Source organism: Mizuhopecten yessoensis, unplaced genomic scaffold (assembly GCF_002113885.1).
Source record: "Mizuhopecten yessoensis strain PY_sf001 unplaced genomic scaffold, ASM211388v2 scaffold9133, whole genome shotgun sequence".
NCBI lineage: Eukaryota > Metazoa > Mollusca > Bivalvia > Pectinida > Pectinidae > Mizuhopecten > Mizuhopecten yessoensis.
Window position 1 is genome coordinate 164590 of NW_018407895.1, and position 24742 is coordinate 189331.

At 35.7% G+C, this 24742-nt stretch overlaps 1 protein-coding gene across 6 annotated transcripts in view; it reads right to left on the minus strand.

Moving 5' to 3' along the window:
- Positions 1-24742, minus strand: part of LOC110457414 (sodium bicarbonate transporter-like protein 11) — a 101281-nt gene that overhangs the window by 76056 nt on the left and 483 nt on the right. The window contains exons 2-3 of one of the 6 annotated variants that reach the window (XM_021508680.1): positions 24075-24119; positions 15157-15333 (exon numbers count right to left, since the gene is read on the minus strand). The gene's annotated coding sequence lies outside the window, so the exon portion shown is untranslated. The other 5 variants (XM_021508684.1, XM_021508683.1, XM_021508685.1 and 2 more) reach the window with 5 other exon arrangements.

Below are 24742 nucleotides of genomic sequence, written 5' to 3' on the forward strand. Positions count from 1 at the left end.
AATTTCATAATGAACTATTCCAATCTTTGAATTGGAGGAGTTCAAATGTGTCTTAAGGGGAGAGTTAATATGGTACAGATTATGTGATGTATTGCAGAAAATATAATGTGTTCATCGTATGTGTTCATCTGCCGGTTCTAGCACTCAGTTACTCACACACTAGGCCAGATCAACCTCTGTAAACAATACGCAAATATTCTTTTTTGATGTAATACTGGAGCTTCACGGTATTGAACTTTATAATCAAACATTCCACAAATTACATCAAGATAAACTTGACATGTCTTGGTGATATGAAACATGCCATAATACCAAACTATGTCTACAAGTTTCAGGAGAAAAAGCAATAAAAGTTTTTATCAGATTGGAATTCCACACATTTCTGGGTGTTTCTCCTCCATCATTCACCAACATATTGTGTTCCATTTTTATAAGAATAGAAACAACCATGTAGTCAGTCTACAGAGGGGGATATTAGGAGACAAACCAATCATGTAGTCAGTCTACAGAGGAGGATATCAGGAGACAAACCAACTATGTAGTCAATCTACAGAGGAGAATATCAGGAACCAAACCAACCATGTAGTCAGTCTACAGAGGAGAATATCAGGAGACAACCCAACTATGTAGTCAATCTACAGAGGAGAATATCAGGAAACAAACCAACCATGTAGTCAGTCTACAGAGGAGGATGTTAGGAGACAAACCAACCATGTAGTCAGCCTACAGAGGAGGATATCAGGAGACAAACCAACCATGTAGTCAGTCTACAGAGGAGGATATCAGGAGACAAACCAACCATGTAGTCAGTCTACAGAGGGGGATATCAGGAGACAAACCAACCATGTAGTCAGTCTACAGAGGAGGATATCAGGAGACAAACCAACCATGTAGTCAGTCTACAGAGGAGGATATCAGGAGACAAACCAACCATGTAGTCAGTCTACAGAGGAGGATATCAGGAGACAAACCAACCATGTAGTCAGTCTACAGAGGAGGATATCAGGAGACAAACCAACCATGTAGTCAGTCTACAGAGGAGGATATCAGGAGACAAACCAACCATGTAGTCAGTCTACAGAGGAGGATATCAGGAGACAAACCAACCATGTAGTCAGTCTACAGAGGAGGATATCAGGAGACAAACCAACCATGTAGTCAGTCTACAGAGGAGGATATCAGGAGACAAACCAACCATGTAGTCAGTCTACAGAGGAGGATATCAGGAGACAAACCAACCATGTAGTCAGTCTACAGAGGAGGATATCAGGAGACAAACCAACCATGTAGTCAGTCTACAGAGGAGGATATCAGGAGACAAACCAACCATGTAGTCAGTCTACAGAGGAGGATATCAGGAGACAAACCAACCATGTAGTCAGTCTACAGAGGAGGATATCAGGAGACAAACCAACCATGTAGTCAGTCTACAGAGGAGGATATCAGGAGACAAACCAACCATGTAGTCAGTCTACAGAGGAGGATATCAGGAGACAAACCAACCATGTAGTCAGTCTACAGAGGAGGATATCAGGAGACAAACCAACCATGTAGTCAGTCTACAGAGGAGGATATCAGGAGACAAACCAACCATGTAGTCAGTCTACAGAGGAGGATATCAGGAGACAAACCAACCATGTAGTCAGTCTACAGAGGAGGATATCAGGAGACAAACCAACCATGTAGTCAGTCTACAGAGGAGGATATCAGGAGACAAACCAACCATGTAGTCAGTCTACAGAGGAGGATATCAGGAGACAAACCAACCATGTAGTCAGTCTACAGAGGAGGATATCAGGAGACAAACCAACCATGTAGTCAGTCTACAGAGGAGAATATCAGGAGACAAACCAACTATGTAGTCAGTCTACAGAGGGGGATATCAGGTGACAAACCAACCATGTAGTCAGTCTACAGAGGAGAATATCAGGAGACAAACCAACTATGTAGTCAGTCTACAGAAGAGGATATCAGGAGACAAACCAACCATGTAGTCAGTTTACAGAGGAGGATGTTAGGAGACAAACTAACTATATGTAGTCAGTCTACAGAGGGGGATATCAGGAGACAAACCAATCATGTAGTCAGCCAACTAACCATGATATAATACACCAAACTACATAGATTCTGTTCTGAGGCCTCAGAAGCTTATTCTGAGAAACAGTTTTTATTTGCATCATAATATTGTCAAATGTTATTGATTTATTAATGGAAATGTTGAAATAAAAATGTATTCAATATTGTATCAGAATTCACATTCAAATGATGGTAATTTATATATATATGTATCGACATACTGCATACTGTATATGTACATACAATATTGATTGCAAAAATATTTATAATTAACAAAAAATAGAAGTCTAACCATTTATCTTGAATTACCACTTGAAGTATATGCAAGCTGAAGTATGATTACCGAAAATACTGAAATAGACTAAGATAGTATCTTGAAAAGAATCTAATTTCTACTTCACTTTACCCATAAAACCAGATACAAGATTGAGGCATAACTTCTGAGTGCTCAAAATCCCAAAGTGTAAAGGTAAATTATGTCTATAAATACATATTTACTTCAACAAACAAATTCCAAACTCCCTTCATTTTTTCTCTCTTTTGTCCAAAAATAGTTTATTTACTCAATCACTGCATCAATCAAGGCCTTTCCCACCAGGAATTCCACTGAGAAACCAAAAATATCTTCGGAGGAATCCAAATCTGATAGGTAATCTGCAATGGAGGGAGTGTTCAGATAAGGTGGTCTATACATAACACTACATCCGAGTCCTGTACATCATCAGCTTTACACCACCCAATATAATTACACAGGCATTATCATGTATATCTATATCATAATATCTAATTAATCAATAATTCAAAAGGATTAAGAATTAAGAGGTTTTCTAATAATACTTGAACCTGTCGTCCTATGTCTGGGTATAATCATCACTGTACCAGTGGAGGTATGTTTGTAAGCTGGATGACAGAAAACCAATAGACTGTGCATCTTGGATTAAATATATTTAAAAATCACTGAAAAATTACACATGAATGATTCAGGTCCCTAAAGTAGAGCCATGTATTAATGAGAGATCCCATGTAATGTAGCCATCACAGTCGTGGGGACTCTCGGGAACCTGCTTTCTATGTGTGTATATATTGCTGTATTTTGTTATTAACCTGGACAGTGTTTTATCAATATGTGATGCCTGAGTACATGTCCTGCCCTATCACAGGTATCAAAATCATTCTGTAGCGGCTGAGTCATTATCAATTTATCCCAGAGGAGTTTTTTTAGTAGGTTTCATAGAAGTACAATGTACATCGGCTACACACATAGACGTTGATGCCATGTAGCTGTCAACCAATCATTGCCAGTACCACCATCCCAGTTACATCATACATACCAGACAGAAGGAGGAGTGTAATTCATAAATGTACCTACAGCAAGTCCTCAACACAAGTAACAGGTGCTTACAACTATCTATAAGTGTAATAATAGATGTTATAGGTCTTTACAATAAGGCATGTAGAATACCCGCAGGCTTTAAGTGATCTCAAGTCTGTATGGTAATTTTGTACTGTATTAATCGATCAAACATTTTTTTATAAAGGATCTGTCATGCTAGGTATTATAAAGGATCTGTCATACTAGGTATACTAAAGGATCTGTCATGCTAGGTACATTGGAATTATATTTCAGTGCTAGGTTATGACACTGTAACTACAGTATCAGATCCTCGTTTATACACACAACCTTCAGCATACCCATACACCCTCCCACACCTATAAAACCTACTGTAAGCAAACAGGCATACATATTTTTTTCCCCAATACACACAAGGAGACATGTTCTGATGAAAAAAATGGACTCTATGGCATTCAACACTGTAGGAATGACAGAGACATAGGTTCAACAAATCATGGTGAGTGACTACTGATCCTGTTCAGTACCGCAACAGTCAGGAGGCCTAGGGTGTGGGTGTATGCTGAAGGTTTTGTAGGTATATGAGGGTATATATGTGTACCCTGAAGGTTGTATAGGTGTGGGAGGGTGTATGTGTATGCTGAAGGTTGTATAGGTGTGGGAGGGTGAATGTGTATGCTGAAGGTTTTATAGGTATATGAGGGTATATATGTGTACCCTGAAGGTTGTATAGGTGTGGGAGGGTGTATGTGTACGCTGATGAGGGTATATATGTGTACCCTGAAGGTTGTATAGGTGTGTGAGGGTGTATGTGTATGCTGAAGGTTGTGTAGGAATATGAGGGTATATATGTGTACCCTGAAGGTTGTATAGGTGTGGGAGGGTGAATGTGTATGCTGAATGTTGTGTAGGTATATGAGGGTATATATGTGTATGATGAAGGTTGTATAGGTGTTGGAGGGTGTATGTGTATGCTGAAGGTTGTGTAGGTATATGAGGGTATGTATGTGTATGCTGAAGGTTGTGTAGGTATATGAGGATATATATATGTACACTGAAGGTTTTATAGGTGTGGGAGGGTGTATGTGTATGCTGAAGGTTGCATATGTGTTCAGCTCCTTATGGGTATACATTTCTCACAGCTCAGTTTATGTGCAATAAGAACTTGATTATAGCATACCCACATCATGATGTCAGCAGGATGTAAAAGCTACCTAAAAGAGAATATTTATACACACTATACACATTTATATTTGTCAATTGATTCCACCAAACAAATATGTCAAAACATAACGATGCATTACACTCTAAGGTTTCGTACTGATCATTAATATATATAACACAACATAATACGATTGCTGTTGGGCTCCAATCGATCAATCTAACTGAAGATTGGTCACTTTATCACTGTCCATAACTAACCCTATCATGGTTTTCTATAACTGACATTGATTTGACCATAAAACCTTTCAAGAGTTATTGAGATTCAGAGCAGACCACAGGAAACTGAATAAATGAACGATTTAACTCATAAGTAGCCAAACTGCATTCAAACAACATTTCTGCCTTTAGCTAGGTTGTGTAACAGGAAATAGAATAGTGTGCTTCCACCAGGGATCAAACCCATGATCCCTAGATTCCTAAGTCAGATGCTCTATCACTGAGCTCAAGGGAAATTCCCTCTAGCTCGAAGCTAGAAGGCAACCGTAATCCTATGTACAATTAAAATGGGCCACGCTAAACACTTTATAAAGTATCCAGCACACTTTATAGATTATGTTGAATGGTTTTCTATTTATTTTCATTTCATTTTATGGTCAAAATCATTGATATAGATAGAAAAACTCAAGAAAGAGAACAACTTGTAGTAGAAGAATACAGAAATTTCAGCACAAAACCCAGCTATGACAGCCAATTCACAATGGTCCAACTTAGAACACAACGTTTCCAGTAATGCAAGTTGATGGTCGAAGGGACAACTTTTATGGTTGGCATCCTGATAACCTTGGGAAATTCGTGATTTCTTTGAGTGACGTGAAGGTCAATTTTTTTATTATGTTCCACAGTGTTTCTCTGTTATTTTGTAGCCACTACCCCAGTCCTCACTTGGAGGATGTGACATTTCATTTATTTGACCTAGATTTACAAGGCAAGTGATGTCAATGAAGCAGAGAATGGTTTTAATACCCTTACGCAAAATCTGGTTTAATCATTATACCCTCCCAAAGAGTCATTAAGGGTATATTGGGATGTGTGACCTTACATTTGTACATGTCCCAAACAGCATCACTGCTCTAAAATACTTCCTTTTTATTCAATTGTCACAAAACTTCACAAATGTTCAAACATCACCTCTTGTATGATTTTGTGTTTCAACCTTCTGCGGTCAAAAAGTAAGTCGCTGATAATGAAAATAGAATTAGACAAAAAATGTTCTACGCACTACATTTCGTATCAGATTGCAAAAAAACTTCACACACTTGTTGGTAAACAAGCATGATAAGATTTCAAAATTTTATCTTTTGTGGTCAAAAACTAGGTCAGTGCTTACTAACAAAGGAATTTGAGAGACTCTACTCTACAGACTTCATTTCTTATACAATTTTCAGGAAACTTTATACACATATTCACAAATATCATTTCTTGCACAAGTGCATTTCGATAGGGTATTTGTTTCGTCTGCAATGCCTTGTTCTCAATTGTACTTAGATTTGTGAAGGGTCTCCATTTTCAACTTTCCTAATGGTTCATACTTTAAATTGTATATAGTTTAATGATTTTGCATTCAAATTAAGGTGTCATGAACACTTCAGTACTTTCTCTATTTGTTTGCTGTTTTATGTTGATAGGCATGGCTACATCTATAGACATTCGGTACTAAACATTCCTATATAATACACAATACCTACTAAACACTATATATGTTGATATGTGTGTCTTCATTTTTTTCTCTCAAAACTGTTGTGTTGTTTAAGATGTGGTATGAAAATGAATAAAAGAATAAATAAAGAATGAGTCAATTGAACTTGATAACAAAATGCAATTATAACAAAACATGCATATAAATGCTATTTATATTGTTATTCATTTACCCAATAACTTCAACATGCTTTACCATTGATGTTGTATGAACATTCCATTGTTATATACTGTATCTATTATTTGTTATCTTCATTGTATCATGATTTATGGGGCTGAAAATACATGTACATTGTACATAAAAAGGAATGTTCTGGAAACCCCCTGTTTACTGACTGCGGAGAATACAAGCTGTTGATCAATCAGCTGGAACCACCCGTTCACACTGTATCTCAGTCACACATCTATACACACCAACACACACCAACATATGGTGTGGTGAAATCCACAACACATGTCATGTTCTGACAGTTTCAGCATTAAATCCCTCCAGGTGAAGACACTGGTCATTATATAACACCCACTTTGACTTCTGAAAATATCCAACTAGGCCTTATCATTCAACTACGATAATCATTAAATTCATATCGTGCATTTGGCACAAGTACAAAAAGGGTACGCAATAATGTACGTTTGGTAGGAAACCAAGAAGAAAGCTGTTTGGATAAAATACGATGACCATTATCATGATATTGAAAAGAACTATTGACATTGAAAAAAAAATATAGATAGACATTCAAACAAGGATCTAATAGTGACTTGTCCCGTACATGTAGACATTCAAAAGGAGACTCAGTCGTCCCTTGTATATACACAGCCACAATTTACTAGTATATTGGTTTTATAAAATAACATCCTGTATGAAAGAATTTTTCCCCAAGGACATGTTTTCCATTCAATATTGATTTTAATTGTTGTAAAAAGAAGTGGCATTAAGCTATTCCTGGGCCATTATTACAGCCATGGCCTTCACTTGTGTGTATGGCATTTACACGCTTTGCCTGCCAGCAATATAATTCTTACATATGAAACTCTGGCTTCTTCTTTGATAAATTGTATAATTAAAGCTTCTTTTAAACATTTTAAATAATAAATAATTACTGATATTTGCTACAGACTTACCCACAGCCTCCCTGGTATATTAACAATCCGACAGTTGTACCCGGTGCCAGCTGTAGTGTATAACCCTTTGTTACCAAACAAGTCGGCACAGTCTCATGTGCCTATTGGCTCCAGAATAATCAATGTCCATGTGCTTTAAGTCCAAGGTAGTGTATTGTATGTACTAGTTGTCCACAGATCACAGAGTTTAAGTGTGTGATTGTTGATACCCTGTAAGACGACTTTACACTCAACACGTGGGTCTTACATGTGTGTAGTACTGGGTAGTTAATAGTTACAATGACGTGCACTGTGCGTGCAATAGACCTTGAAGCAATGGAAACCCCCTCCTCATACACATATGTGCTGAGGTCATTATAGCAGAGTCGGAGGCGTGAAATGATTGACCTGGGCTAATTTGTATAACATGTATTGTTGACATAAAATTACCTCAGCAGCTGTCCAGTGCACAGTGGGTGGCTATGTTACTGTAAGCATTAATGGAGCATATAGTGGTATATTATAGAAGGGGATTTAGATGTGGATATATATAGGCAAAGAGAGAAAGTATTGATTAGGGGACTTAACACCTAGTCCTAAATGATGTGCTCCTAAGAAAATGTAAAAAACAAAGGTCCTCGGCTTGTTCTAAGGTGACATTTAATAGGGGGTTGTAGAGGTAAAGCCAGTATATATATATAATACACATGGTTAATATCACACTGTGTAGATATCATTAGCCTATTATTTACTGTAGCTGCTTATTTCAGTGGGTAGATATTCACTAAATTAATGTTATTCATATATATACACGGGACCTATTTATCTTAAAATTATCACAAAAGACTCTTTATCGTAATTAACTTTGAATGTGAGATCTTAATTTGTTTTCACTGAAAATCTTATTCAACAATGCATGTGAAATCTTATTTCTGAAACCAGTGGTACATGTACAAATTTTATTGAACTTCAGGGTATAATAATTATTTTTCATATTTTTCACCTAACATTAAGTACTTTATATCTAAATTTGGGCTTGCTCAAAATTAGTGTATATACCTCATACGCATGGATAATCAGAGAAAGTGTTTTTCTCCTGCCCACACAACTCCAACAACCAAGGTGGAGTATAAATTGGTCTGGGGTGGATGTTGTGGTATCTGTGCTGTAGCATTCAAGTGACATGGCACTGTAAATGATGCCGTTGGAAGCACGGTCCAACTACAAACAGAACACATTACATCTCCAGTGCATACATGCATGCATACATAGGGAGATATTAGCAAGGTGGCAAAGGACTAGTAGTTAGCGCCTGAAAAGGCAGCTCCTGCGATGTCCTCAAATTGTATTGAGTAATGTATATGCTAATTGTATAAATTGTATATGTATGTACTGTAAAGCACTTTAGAGTGGCTTATGTTAGCTAGATAGGGCGCTATATCAAATGCCGTATATTATTATTATTATAAAAATTGAAATTTTTAATATAAAAAATATGTAACAATATATACTTATAACAGTGTAATATGAATATAATTGTATATACAACAACATAATAAAGAACAGCACAGTACTACAACAACACAATTACGTATATATGGTCCTAAAAATATATATTTATATATGGATTGATTTTTAATAAAATAAAAGGACTGAATAGCATTTTTTCAAATTTCATATGAATATTGATAAAATACTGTTCAATTCTTTTATTTACCCCCTAAATTTTATAATTATAATTGGAGGTTCTTTATCACAACCTAGTTTGTAGGTCGTCTCAAAGCGGTTCACAAATTATATATCCGTGGTTATAGGGCCTTTGCAACCAGCCAATACATTTCTTAACTCCCTGGGGAGCATACAGCCGGAGCTACCATTTCGGCGCTAACAGCTAGCACTGCCCAACCACATACTCAATTACAGCTAAGTAGACTGGAACAAGGGGAGTAAAGTATCTTGCTCAAAGATACAACACATTGTCAACCCGCAACCCTTCCGTCACGAGCCCGGCATCCTACCATTGGACTACCGTGCCTCCTATAAATATAGTTATTATTGATCTAAAAGTTGGACAATGGTATTCTGTTATTTTTTTTATATATATAGTGTCTGTGACATCGGCCTAACATTGACAAAATGTTGGTTCCAAACAGTTGATTTCCCATTTTTCAAAATGACATCATTCAAACTGCATTCATAGCCCTATGAATGTAATTTCTTATTGATTATAGAAGAAGTTGCAATGGAAAGGTTTAACAGTATATACCTTAACCATAGAATATACATACATTATACAGTAACACAATGAGGTATAACGATACCCTATGACTCAATAACAATACATTATATGTTTAAAATTATTCTTTATTATCAATACAATTTACACTTCTTCTTTGTTTCTGTTATTCTTGACAAATACAAATAATCATTTGATTGTTTTGTGACCAGGTACATGTAAACTTAAAATGCAAAGATTGCATCTAGTGTCCATAACTTACTCATGCATTGACAATCAAGCCTATGGACAGAGTGACAGCTATCTGTAATATGCAATGTGATCCTGTGCCAAGGGGGATAACTCATTATCATACCATCAGTGATGTGACCTACGCATATATTAACATTTAAGTCAACTGTAAACAGGAAAATTTTCTCCGCAGTTTAATTTTCGCCCTTTTTCCCTGTCCGCAAAAGAGTTATTTTATTATGACAACCAATCTTAGCAAACAGCATACATATTGTTTTAACATGTTAGCACCTATGGATTTCACCATTAAAGTGTTTGACAGGATGAAGGTTTCCTGGTATACAGTATATCTGAAGAAGACGCAATGGGCTAGTCGGCAGTGCTATTGAATGTTGTGATAAACACATCTCACCTCTATTTATTTGATTGTTAGTTTCTATCATTTCTGTCCATGGTGTATGTATAAGTTACAATGTGAGAGTTAGGTTCTATCATTTCTGTCCCTGGTGTATGTATAAGTTACAGATATAGTTTTTATCATTTCTATCCCTGGTGTATGTATAAGTTACAATGTGAGAGTAAGTTTTTATCATTTCTGTCCCTGGTGTATGTATAGTTACAGATATAGTTTTTATCATTTCTGTCCCTGGTGTATGTATAAGTTACAATGTGAGTGTTAGTTTATATCATTTCTATCCCTGGTGTATGTATAAGTTACAATGTGAGAGTTAGTTTTTATCATTTCTGTCCTCGGTGTATGTATAAGTTACAAATATAGTTTTTATCATTTCTATCCCTGGTGTATGTATAAGTTACAGACATAGTTTTTATCATTTCTGTCCCTGGTGTATGTATAGTTACAGATATAGTTTTTATCATTTCTGTCCCTGGTGTATGTATAAGTTACAATGTGAGTGTTAGTTTATATCATTTCTATCCCTGGTGTATGTATAAGTTACAATGTGAGAGTTAGTTTTTATCATTTCTGTCCTCGGTGTATGTATAAGTTACAAATATAGTTTTTATCATTTCTATCCCTGGTGTATGTATAAGTTACAGATATAGTTTTTATCATTTCTATTCCTGGTGTATGTATAAATTACAGATATAGTTTATATCATTTCTATCCCCGGTGTATGTTTAAGTTACAGATACCAAACATTGAAAGATTTCAGAAACCATTGCAAACATAAAAATGTCCACATCACAATCATTTTATCGATTGGCAACACCACAATTCCACACGAGAGTTTGCATTGTAACTATATATACCAGTTTGCATGGTTATATTACTTGTGAAGAGAAAATCAACTGATTTTGAAAACCATGGGCATGAATATTCTGATAATCCTGGGTATATATAAGGATTCTGGTAACCAGGGTATGAATAAGGATTCTGATAATCCTGGGTATATATAAGGATTCTGATAATCCTGGGTATAAATATGGGCTCTGATAACCCTGGGTATAAATATGGGCTCTGATAATTAACCCTGGGTATAAATTAGAATTCTGATAATACTGGGTATAAATAAGGATTCTGATAATCCTGGGTATAAATAAGGATTCTGATAATCCTGGGTATAAATAAGGATTCTGATAATCCTGGGTATAAATAAGGATTCTGATAATCCTGGGTATAAATAAGGATTCTGATAATCCTGGGTATAAATAAGGATTCTGATAATCCTGGGTATAAATAAGGATTCTGATAATCCTGGGTATAAATAAGGATTCTGATAATCCTGGGTATAAATAAGGATTCTGATAATCCTGGGTATAAATAAGGATTCTGATAATCCTGGGTATAAATATGGGCTCTGATAACCCTGGGTATAAATTAGAATTCTGATAACCCTAGGTATAAATATAAGCTCTGATGACCCTGGGTATAAATATGAGCTCTGATAACCCTGGTTATAAATAAGGATTCTGATAATCCTGTGTATATAGATAAGGATTCGGAAAACAAGGGTATACATAAGGATTCTGATAACCAGGGTATACATAAGGATTCTGGTAACCATTGGTATACATAAGGATTCTGGTACCCAGGGTATACATAAGGATTCTGGTAACCAGTGTATACATAAGGATTCTGGTAACCAGGGTATACATAAGGATTCTGTCAACCAGAGTATACATAAGGATTCTGATAACCAGGGTATACAGAAGGATTCTGCTAACCAGGGTATACATAAGGATTCTGCTAACCAGGGTATACATAAGGATTCTGGTAACCAGGGTATACATAAGGATTCTGGTAATCAGGGTATACATAAGGATTCTGGTAACAAGGGTATACATAAGAATTCTGGTAACCAGGGTATACAGAAGGATTATGGTAACCACATCAGTGGCGGATCCAGAGGGGTTTTTTGGGCTTCAGGACCCCCCCCCCCTCCCCTGGAATTTTCTTTAAAAATCATATATTTTCACCATTTTCCTCAATTTTTTCCAACATGGAAACACTCCCANCCCCCCCAGATAGGTCTCTGGATCCGCCACTGCACATGGGTAAACATAAGGATTCTGGTAACCGTGGGTATACAGAAGGATTCTGGTAACCAGAGTATACATAAGGTTTCTGGTAACCATGGTATACATAAGGATTCTGGTAACCAGGTTATACATAAGGATTCTGGTAACCAGGGTATACATAAGGGTTCTGGTAACCGTGGGTATACATAAGGATTCTGGTAACCAGGGTATACATAAGGATTCTGGTAACCATGGGTATAAATAAGGATTCTGGTAACCAGGGTATACATAAGGAATCTGGTAACCAGGGTATACATAAGGATTCTGGTAACCACGGGTATACATAAGGATTCTGGTAACCAGGGTATAGATAAGGATTCTGGTAACCATGGGTATACATAAGGATTCTGGTAACCATGGGTATACGTACGGATTCTGGTAACCAGGGTACACAGGATACATAAGGATTCTGGTAACCATGGGTATACATAAGGATTCTGGTAACCATGGGTATAAATAAGGATTCTGGTAACCAGGGTATACATAAGGTTTCTGGTAACCATGGTATACATAAGGATTCTGGTAACCAGGTTATACATAAGGATTCTTGTAACCAGGGTATACATAAGGATTCTGGTAACCAGTGTATACATAAGGATTCTGGTAACCATGGGTATACGTACGGATTCTGGTAACCAGGGTACACAGGATACATAAGGATTCTGGTAACCATGGGTATACGTACGGATTCTGGTAACCAGGGTACACAGGATACATAAGGATTCTGGTAACCATGGGTATACGTACGGATTCTGGTAACCAGGGGATACATAAGGATTCTTGTAACCAGGGTATACATAAGGATTCTGGTAACCTGAGTATCCATAAGGATTCTGGTAACCAGGGTATACATAAGGGTTCTGGTAACCGTGGGTATACATAAGGATTCTGATAACCAGGGTATACAGAAGGATTCTGCTAACCAGGGTATACATAAGGATTCTGCTAACCAGGGTATACATAAGGATTCTGCTAACCAGGGTATACATAAGGATTCTGCTAACCAGGGTATGTATAAGGATTCTGGTAACCAGGGTATACATAAGGAATCTGGTAACCAGGGTATACATAAGGATTCTGGTAACCATGGGTATAAATAAGGATTCTGGTAACCAGGGTATACATAAGGTTTCTGGTAACCATGGTATACATAAGGATTCTGGTAACCAGGGGATACATAAGGTTTCTGGTAACCATGGTATACATAAGGATTCTGGTAACCAGGGGATACATAAGGATTCTGGTAACCATGGGTATACATAAGGATTCTGGTAACCATGGGTATACGTACGGATTCTGGTAACCAGGGTATACATAAGGATTCTTGTAACCAGGGTATACATAAGGATTCTGGTAACCATGGGTATGAATATGGATCCTGATTACTCTTGGTATCTGGTATATAAATAAAGATTCAAATAACCCTGGGTATATAAATAAGGCTTCAGGTAACCCTGGTATATAAAGAAGAATATTGACAACAATGTGTATATAAATATATTGGATGACACATTGCTATCTGCAAACACTGTCTCCTGCGGCAACCTAAATATCAATGGAGAAGTATCAAGTCAATCACTGTGCTAAATTGGAGACAACAGTGTCAAGGTTGTGCAAAGATCTTATTACAGGTCATCCTTTAATTGGCCTTGGATGTACTTGGTATTGGGCTGATATAAGATACAATATAAGAGCTATATGGGCTATATAAGATACAAATTCAATAAGAATCTATATATTCTTTCCCTACTAATAATATTTATTGGTGTATCCTGTTCCTATTTGCTAATAAGGGCAATTACTTTTATCTATGTTCATCAAAAAAAACTGATTACCACAACATGGGTTAAATTTGAGAGCACATGCTGACAAACTGAAATAACTTTTTATATCTAACAATGGCTTAGGAAACAAGGAAAACACTTCCAGGGAAGGTGGTAGATGAAATATCTTTAGAGTTGTGAGATGGCAGCAGATTAAATGTTGTGTGAGGGTACAAGATCAAGTGTTGAGTGAGGGCACAAGATCAAGTGTTGAGTAAGGGCACAAGATCAAGTTTTGAGTGAGGACACAAGATCAAGTGATGAGTAAGGGCACAATATCAAGTATTGTGTGGGGCACAAGATCAAGTGTTGTGTGGAGGCACAAGATCAAGTGTTGAGTGAGGGCACAAGATCAAGTGTTGTATGAGGGCACAAGATCAAGTGTTGTGTGAGTACAACAAATCAGGGCCTGAATTCATGAACATTTTCTCACACTCAAGCATGAATTTTGTGCTCAAGCATAATTTGTTTTGGTCATAAATTAATAAAAAAAAAAATGTAAATGACTCGGAAGAACATTTGAAGAATCTTACTGTTTTCAATGTTAACGTTTGACTTCCTGATTGTTTAACATGATTTTAGTGAGTTATAATTACAAGAAAGCTCAGGTTTGAGCACAGAATCCATGCTTATCATTATTAAATCTGAATTGTTTATTTATTCATTTATGTGCACATTGCAATGATTATCTGCTTGCTTAATGTTTTAAGTGATTGTAATCCTTTGTTTTTGTTTCACAATTATAACTAATACTATTATCCATATGTTGTAAAAAGCTTTAGAGTAATTTTACAAATGATATAGGGCACTATATAAATATTATATATTATTATTATTAGTTAAGAGAAAAGTTAATGAAAAAGGCATACATGTCCTACCTTGAGTTTCCTACTCCAAAGTTCTCATGTTGATTATGCTTTAAAGTGTCTCCATCTCTAAGTACTAAATTCAGCACATTTTGTAGCCATCTATGTCAATTTGTGCTAAACCAGCCTGGGAGTTTTTCAAGCTGCAACAACAGCTATTCTTTTTAATTTCACTGCCTGAATGTGTGTCTGGAAATGAAATATAAATATACTTTATTTATTTACAACAAATATGAAACAGTTTTTTTCCTGTTTGTGTTAATCGCTCTTATTGGCTCAATGAAAGTGTATCTATACTGTATAGAGGGCTTAATGAGAAAATAAGAGCACCCAGAAAAAACTTTATGGCACTCTGACTCAAGGGTAGGTGACCCAATACCTTTTCAGTGATTTTTTTGCTCAGTTTTACAGACGAATACAGGCTGTTTCCCCTAGCTAAAAAGTGCCTTATTTCCCCCAAAATGACCGAAAGTCGATCTTAACCCCTTTAACATACATGTTAGTTTAGGTCCAAATATACAGTAGCTGTAACAAATTCTTCTGTGCTCGGTAGGTGAGATTTGTTGTCAAACTTTTCTCCGGGTTTTTTGTAAAGTTACTAGTTTTTCGTTTCGATCTATCGAGTGTACACATGTTAATCACAATTCTTGCCAATTTCAACCTATATTTGTGTGAAATTGCAGTCGTAGGCTCCGAAACCGATGAAAGTTGAAACCAGTGCCAGAAAACCCGAGCTGTTTTCGAGTCGTTTCAAGAAAAAAAATGTGCACGCAAGACGAACTACATGTATCATATCAGTATTTATGCCTACGTACCTTCTCGACATGTTTTTGATTACCTTTTCTCTTTCTTAACTGTACATTCAAAATCTTTAAAATACCAAAATAACTTCTTGTTAATGAAGTCTGTGCTCTTCTTTCATGGAGATTGTTTTACTTAGAAACGTCATACGCGCGTTTGAATATGTAATACTCTGCCTACAGAGATCAATCTTATCATCCGAACCAATCTCATTACCATCATCCGAACTAATCTAGTTTCATGCTGACCGTCTCCCGCTGGTCAACTGGCAGTTATATTGTAAATTTGCGTTGGTTGTGTCCGATATATTGTTGTCGGTTATTCCATAAAGGATATTGTTTTACTTCATCAAAGACTGCACACTCTAGATCTATAACTAAGCAGATGATAACACTCTCAATAGCTTTAATTATTCGTTACGTTAATTATTTTAGTGTTACTCTTAATTTTTAGTGCTTTTCTTAATCTTAGTGCTGAACATATGCTTATAGTTTCTTATGTGTTTGGTGTTTGTTTAGCATTATTAAGTTTAGCTTTTTATTCTTATTTCCTGTATTGTGCGGTATGCTTTAATGTCACTGTTTTCATTTACGTGTAGTCGGATCAATAGCTCTCTTGCGCTATTTTTTTTTTACTGTTGTACACTTACCCGACTTTAAATAAAGATTTCTGTATTGTAGTGTTTTGTACTGCATTGTCGTGTTTTGTACTGTATTGTATTGTTTTGTACTGTATTGTAGTGTTTTGTACTGTAGTGTTTTGTACTGTATTGTAGTGTTTTGTACTGTATTGTAGTGTTTTGTACTGCATTGTCGTATTTTGTACTGTATTGTAGTGTTTTGTACTGTATTTGTATTGTATTGTAGTGTTTTGTACTGTAGTGTTTTGTACTGTATTGTGGTGTACTGTATTGTAGTGTTTTGTACTGTATTGTAGTGTTTTGTACTGTATTGTAGTGTTTTGTAATGTATTGTAGTGTTTTGTACTGTATTGCGTCGGAGTAAACGTTTCAGAAGTTTTGGTTGAGGATTTTTAACTCATCAACATGTTTCAGATAGATTTATAGCAACAGGACGAGGGGGCACTACAAAATATATAAAAAAAAAAACACTCGTCTAGAGAGTAGAAGAAACTTGTTCAGTTAGCGTGTGAGTAAATTATCAGACAAGGTTATTTATTATTATCACGGTAACATAAGACCTCCCTTATCATAGATCTGATATCAAAAGTTAATTAGCTCTTTAATTGATATTTTGTAGTGAGTAATGAATGTGTTTATCGTCAAACTGGGTCAACATTGTTATAAGTTCGTTATATAACATTGTTATAAGTCTGTTAACTTAATTTAGTTTTAATTCTGAAACAAGTAAGGCTAAAATAAATTAATTTACTAGTATATATTATTGGAAACTGCATTATACTTATATCTTGTAAGGCATTATGTGAAGGGCGATTATAAGTTGCAATAACTTGTATCCAGTCCTTTTGTAATTGTATTGCATACATTGTATGTTTTAACTATCGATAGTTTTACGATTTGTTACTTGCGGCAAAAATGCTGAGTAAAAAATACGGACTTAGATAGCAAATCTAATACCGTAGTAAAAATATAAAAAGAATAAAAATAATAAATAAATAATATCTGGAGAAAGCTAGTAGGGTCTACTTTGTATTTCAATGCACGCGGTAAAATCCAATATCTAGTTTCTTTACTGATCCTGAGGTACATGTATAGGGTTTGGTTTGGTTTGGTTTAGTATTGTATAACGTCCTATCAACAGCTAAGGTAATTTAAGGACGGCCTCCCCTGTGTGTAAGATGCATGCGTGTAGTGTATGCGTGTGTGTTTTGGGAGGCTGCTATATGTTCGTGTTTGTCTCCTTGTGATAGCGCGGAACTGATGTCGACTTTGTAGTGCTTCCTCACTGAAACATACTGCCGAAGACACCCAGCAGGACACCCCACCCGTTCACATTATTATCATAAAGCATTTTATGATAATAGTGCTATTTATGAACATTAATTTAACATTTCGTCTCATTCATTATTTTGGATTTCCTCTTACAAACTTTCGCCATTTAATTTCGTTCAGTAACAATTTCATACCTAAAAGCTATTTGATTACATTTGTACCATTTAAGAAAACCTCTATGTTTAAATGTAGCTTCTTTGATTCATTGTTGTCAGATTAACTCATGTCAGTAATATTGGTGTCCATCTTATACATTATACCACGGAATTAGATTATCTAAGTCCGTTATTATACCTTTCAGGTCAATTATGTTACGTAATGAGATTAACTGGTCTTACCAAGTATGACACTGAAGTCTCGGACAAAGGACAGGCTAATTGCCTTACCTGTTCGGGTATACGTACTCACCAGTCAGAATAGAGAGATAAGTGACAGCTGTCAATCAAATTAACTTTATTGTGTTAATTGTCAATGTATCAACACAACATGGCGGCGTTGGGTTAGAAGCGTATGAAGGAGCTCCGGTAATTTATCCCGAGAATGCCTCTCTAGTAACCCCGGAAAGTCCCCAATATTGGACTGTGTGACGGTGAGATGATTTCTAACATAATGGTAACATTATTTTGAAAAAATATTTTGAAATATCCCCTTTGCGGACCATAATAGCATTCATTACCTGTATACCTGAGGTACACACATGTACCTGAACGATACCTGTGTTGCACGTGCAGACTACTATACTCACCTATGTGACATGTATGTTAGTACTGGAGTTACACCCTGGAAAGCTGTGGTTTATTTATGAACGTTTATTCGTACATGTACATATACATGTTCATCTTTTTGTATAATACGGATTTTAATGTGCGTTTACTGTGTAAGAACGGTAAACTAACCAGTATGACCTTGAACTGTGTGCACGTGTAGCCCATGGGTAAGAAACGTAATAGATCTCATACGGACACGAGTACTGTAATGGCTATGGCACATAGAGATCTCTATGGTACCCCACATGGTAATGTGGCCGCCACGCAACCATGTTTCCAACCTGCCCCGCAGTACCCGCAGTACCCTATGCAAAGCTCGTGTATACCCCCCAGTTCTCCTGCGAATCCTCAGTTGATGTTCCCTCAGGCAACCTCGCCTACTCCTGACACCATTTCCCCACACTTCAGTGATCAAATTCTTCGAGACATATTTCAACGGTTAACTAAGCTGGATACACTGGATCAAATCATGTCTAGACTCAGTGTCATCGAGGGCAAGTTTAGCAGTATGGAGAGTTCGTTATCAGGCGTTAAACGTGAACTTAAAACACACAGTGAACAGCTCGAGGGTGCGGATTTCGACCATTCCATTCTTGAAGAGAGAGTCAGCAAAGTGGAACTTGAACGGGAGGAGGTACGGGAAGAAAATCGCCTACTGAAAGATCAAATACTCGAGATCCAAACACGATCGATGAAGGACAACCTGTTATTTGGAGGAATCCCAGATGTTGACCGTGATGAAGACACCGAGGCTGTTGTGAAGGAATTCATCAAGACGGAACTCGGTATTGAAGAGGAAATGCAGCTTCATGTTGCCCATAGGCTGAGGAAAAGATCCGATAATAAACCTAGGTCCATAGTAGCTAAATTCTCTAGCAGAAAAGATAGAGACAAAGTGTTGAAGGCTGCCCCAAAACTAGCGGGGAAAAGAGAATTCTCTGTATTTGAGCAATTCCCGCCGGAAATAAATGACAGGCGACGTTTACTCTATCCGGTGTTTAAGGAAGCCAAGAGGCATGGAAGGCACGCTCGCCTGCTAGGTGATAAACTCTACATTGACGGTAACCTTTACATCCCACCTCAGCATCATCATCCTAGTCATCCTCCCATAGGCCGAGATCATCCTCCTGATTCTCGCAGAGGACCTGGATGGCACTCATCGGCCCAAGGACGGCAGACAGCCACGCCCCCTAGTGGTCAGCATCAGTTCCGTAATGCTCGTCACGTGCCAAACCCCCGCAATGACAGTCGCCCCATGTAGGGAGACGCGACAAGAGGTCAACCCCGTGACATTGATAAAGACACTATCAAGTTTACTTTCCTTAATGTTTGCGGTATTAAGTCTAAGATACTTTTGCCTGAGTTTGAAGACTTAATCCTAGCACATGACATACTTATTTTTGCAGAGAGCAAGATTGATAATCTGGATCATTTACAACTACCGCCTGACTATGAATATTTTGCTAAATGTAGAACTAATGCATATAAAAAATCTGGTGGTATAGTAATTATTTTTAAGAAAACTCTCAAGTCGATGTTGACTTTTCCTAAAACTTTATCAGAATATGTATTGTGGGTAAATTTTTCAAAACACGTTGTGAACTCTGATCTAGATTTTCTACTGGGATGTGTTTATATACCTCCCGAAAATACTAAGTATGCATCCCCGGAAGCGTTCAATGAAATTGAAAGGGAGATGATAGAATTATCCCATCATGGTAACAAAGTCGCCATAGTCGGAGATTTTAATGCTAAAACCCAAGTTAGAGATGATTTTGTAGAACCAGATGATAACTTCATTCGTTCATTAAACTTAGATGAAAATGATGAGCTATACTCATATCTCTATGATATTGAAAAGTTGAAATTATATAATGTTCCTCTGCGAAGGGCTAGTCAATGTAAAGCTAAAGTTAATAATTATGGCAATAAATTGCTTGACTTCTGCAAGCAAAATAATATGTATATTGCCAATGGTCGGATTGGAAATGATGCACAAATAGGTAAAACTACATGTAGTGATGTCAGCGTTATAGATTATCTATTGCTGTCGTCAGATATGTTTCGGTATACAACAGATTTTGAAATCAAAGTTTTTGACCCACTCATATCAGATGTCCACTGTAGACTTGTATTTAGCCTTTGTAAATTAACTGATGAATGTATATATAATACCGAATGTCATGAAAATCGATATACAAAGTGGAAATCCTGTAAAGAACAAGATTTTGTAAAACATATACTAGATGATGAAAGAGGTAATCTCCATAGAATTAATGATAAATTAAATGAATTATTAAATAAACAACACGACAATGTAACCAATAACGAAATTAATGACATTGTAAACTCAATTAGTGAATTGTTCAAAGGCTCTGCTAAGCAGGTTTTTGGTAGTAACAATGCTTACAGGAAACGGAGGTTGAGATGTGATAATAAACCTTGGTTTAATAGGGAATGCCACTTAAACAGAGTTGAATTTAATAAAGCCAAGGCCTTATTTCACAAAGTAAATAATCCTATAAATAAAACTAATCTCAATAGAGCTAGTAAAGTTTATAGAAAAACATTGAATAAAAATTACAGAAATTATCAGGAGAAATTGTCAAGCGAGTTAAGAAATACTGCTAGAATGGATTCAAAAAAATTCTGGAATATTTTGAATAAATGTGACGGATCTGTAAAGAAAGGTAATGCTGATATATGTATTACTGAATTATATGAATACTTTAAGGATCTGAACAAGTCTGTTTATGATGATGACGATTTTGAGCTGGAAAATCCTGATAATAGTATTTTTGATGATTATCTGAATGGTGAAATTACCACTGATGAAATTAAATTTTCTTTAATCAATTTGAAGAATAGTAAAGCCTCTGGTATAGATCAAATCCTAAATGAATATCTAAAAAGTACAATGGATGTATTTTTACCAATTTATCAAAAAATATTTAACCTTATTCTGAATACTGCGTCTATACCAGATGTGTGGAAGATCGGTATTATAAAACCAGTATATAAAAACAAAGGCGATCCAAAAGATCCGGATAATTATAGAGCGATCACTTTAGTCTCGTGCCTTGGCAAAGTTTTCACTTCGGTTATTAATAATCGTTTAAATAAAATTTCTGACGAATTTGACCTGATAAGCAGTGCACAAGCTGGGTTTAGAAAGGGTCATTCTACAACCGATAACATGTTTGTATTGTATTCTTTAATCTCAATATATTTTTCATTAGGAAAAAAACTTTATTGTACGTTCATCGATTTTAGTAAGGCGTTCGATTCTGTATGGAGAGTTGGTCTGTGGAAAAAGCTCCAAAAAAGCAACATTACTGGAAAAATTTTCAATATTATTTATAAGCTATATGATAAAACCAAATCATGTGTTAAAAATGGATGTGAACAGTCGGATTTGTTCAATTGTGAGATCGGTTTAAAACAGGGCGAAAATTTATCGCCATTTTTGTTTGCAATTTATTTAAATGATTTAGAAACTTATCTTGTTGAAAAAAATGTAAATTGTCTTCAAACAATAGACAAATTATGTATTGATAACATTGGAGTGTATCTCAAACTATTCATTATCTTATATGCCGATGATACTGTCCTGTTTTCAGAAACACCAGATGGTTTACAGTTAGCTTTAAATGAATTTGAACAATACTGTAATACTTGGAAGTTAACTATCAATTCAGGAAAAACTAAAATTGTCATCTTTTCAAAAAGAAAATGTGCAAGAACTCCCCATTTTACATTATGTAACGTAGAATTAGAAATACTGGAAGGGTATACCTATCTAGGATTATTCTTTAATTTTAGTTGTAGCTTCTTTAAAGCAAGGAAAAAAATTGTTGAACAAGCACAGAAATCAGTGTTTGCTGTCTATAAGAAATTGAGAAACATATCTTTACCAGTTGATCTACAATTGAAGATATTTGATTCATTAATTATGCCAGTTCTTCTCTATTCATCAGAAATATGGGGTTTTGAAAACACAAATATTATAGAAAAAATCCATCTTCAATTTTGTAAATATATACTAAATGTAAGAAAAAGTACACCAAATTTCATTGTTTATGGTGAGCTTGGAAGATACCCACTAGACATCGAAATTAAATGTAGAATAATAGTATTCTGGCATAAGTTGATTACCTCTAGTAAGTTATCAAGTACTATTTATAAGCTTATGTATACATTACATGAAAATGGAACTATGTTATTTAAATGGCTCGCATATGTTAAAGATATTTTTTCTCAAACTGGCCTGAACTATGTGTGGTACTATCAATCTACATGTTCTTTTTCAAAAGACGAAATTAAGAGGCTTGTGAAAAGTAGACTGAAGGATCAATTTATACAGAAATGGTTTGATAATATTCTTAACTCCTCTAGAGGACAAACATATTCAATATTAAAGACAAAGTTTGAACAAGAAAAATATTTAATTAAACTTAATACAAATGATAGGAAAATAATGTGTAAATTCCGTTCTTGCAATATGCATTTACCCATAGAAAAAGGAAGATGGTTAGGTATTCCTCGTCAAGAAAGAACCTGTACATTATGTAATTTGTACATTGGAGATGAATTTCATTACTTATTTATATGTGAAAGTGTTTTAGTTAAATGTCTAAGAGAGAAATATATACCAAAATATTATTTCACTTATCCAAGTCAATTAAAAATGCAAGGATTGTTTAATATATTTAATGTAAAAATTTACACAAAACTTTGTAAATTCATAGAAAAGCTTGAAAAAATATTAACTTAATTTCTGTACTATTTGTGTACTTCTATATGTATCTATGCTATGTACAATGTTGTAATTGTGTACATCACACGCCATGTATCATACTTACTATATGTATGTGACCTCTTGTTACACACGTAAGTGTGTCGGAGTGAATAAATAAAACTTAAACTTAAACTGTTCTACATGTTTGGTAATCAGATAGGACTGTACGGGTGTGATTTTGGATACTCCAGAAGTCACCAACCGACCTAGAGAAAGTTATTCTAATACATTTATATTTGGACTACAATTCAACATCTTGGAATTCTACTGTCGAACTACACATTACAACGACCAGAAATTGTCGTTGTGATATTATACTGACAACGGGCGAACCAGTCGTCCCACTCCTCAAGTGCTGAGCGTTTACAGACTCTGGTATGTCTCGGCCAGAGGACAGAACCCAGAGCCTTCCTCACAGGAGCGTACGCTCAACTAAAGGCCAAAAGTGAGGCATTCTCAAGGGAGACATTAGGAAGAAGAAAGTTGTTTTGAAACAACTTGTTTAGAAGAGAAAAGATAAGATCCCAAATTTAGTTGCCTTTTACGATCATGCAATTGGAGCAGCACTGCAGGTACAATTCTTACGCCTTACCTGCAGGGACGAGGTGTAGGGATAATCACAATCCTGCAATAATGCCTAAATAGTTAAAAGAAAAAATAGCATTATATCAATATGTTCTGATCATTTATTTGTTTAATTTTGTATATAAAAATCTTTCAATTGAGAAATAAATAAAATAGAATGATTGGTTGGTTGAATGACTTTCAAGTTAAAACAAAAACGAAAGCAAAAAGTGTTTTTAATTCATTACTTAGAAACTTGAGCTCGTCGTATAATCAATCATTATAAAATAGAATGATTTAAGAGAAAAGCTTCTATATACAGCTGTGAGAGTCGCATGTGATGCCTGTTTCTGAGTAACGGCCAGTTGTAATTCACATGCCCAATCACACGGTCAAATGAAAACATTAATTAATTCAACGATTATATTTACATTACAAGTTTGTTATACTTTTTAGGTAATACGTCTCAAATTCTTCTTTTATTGTATTTCGTAGACAACAGAACACTTTTTGCCCTCGAGTCAGAATCCGTTTAATAGGGTAGTCAGAGTTACTCCCCTTAGATTTTTTTCGTCACTCCACTAAAATGAAATTAACTTTATAATATTTGTAAGTATCCATGCAGAGGATCGATGATTCTATTGGATATGAATTACAGTGACCTGGGAAATTCTCACAGTCGGTGTATTTAGATAT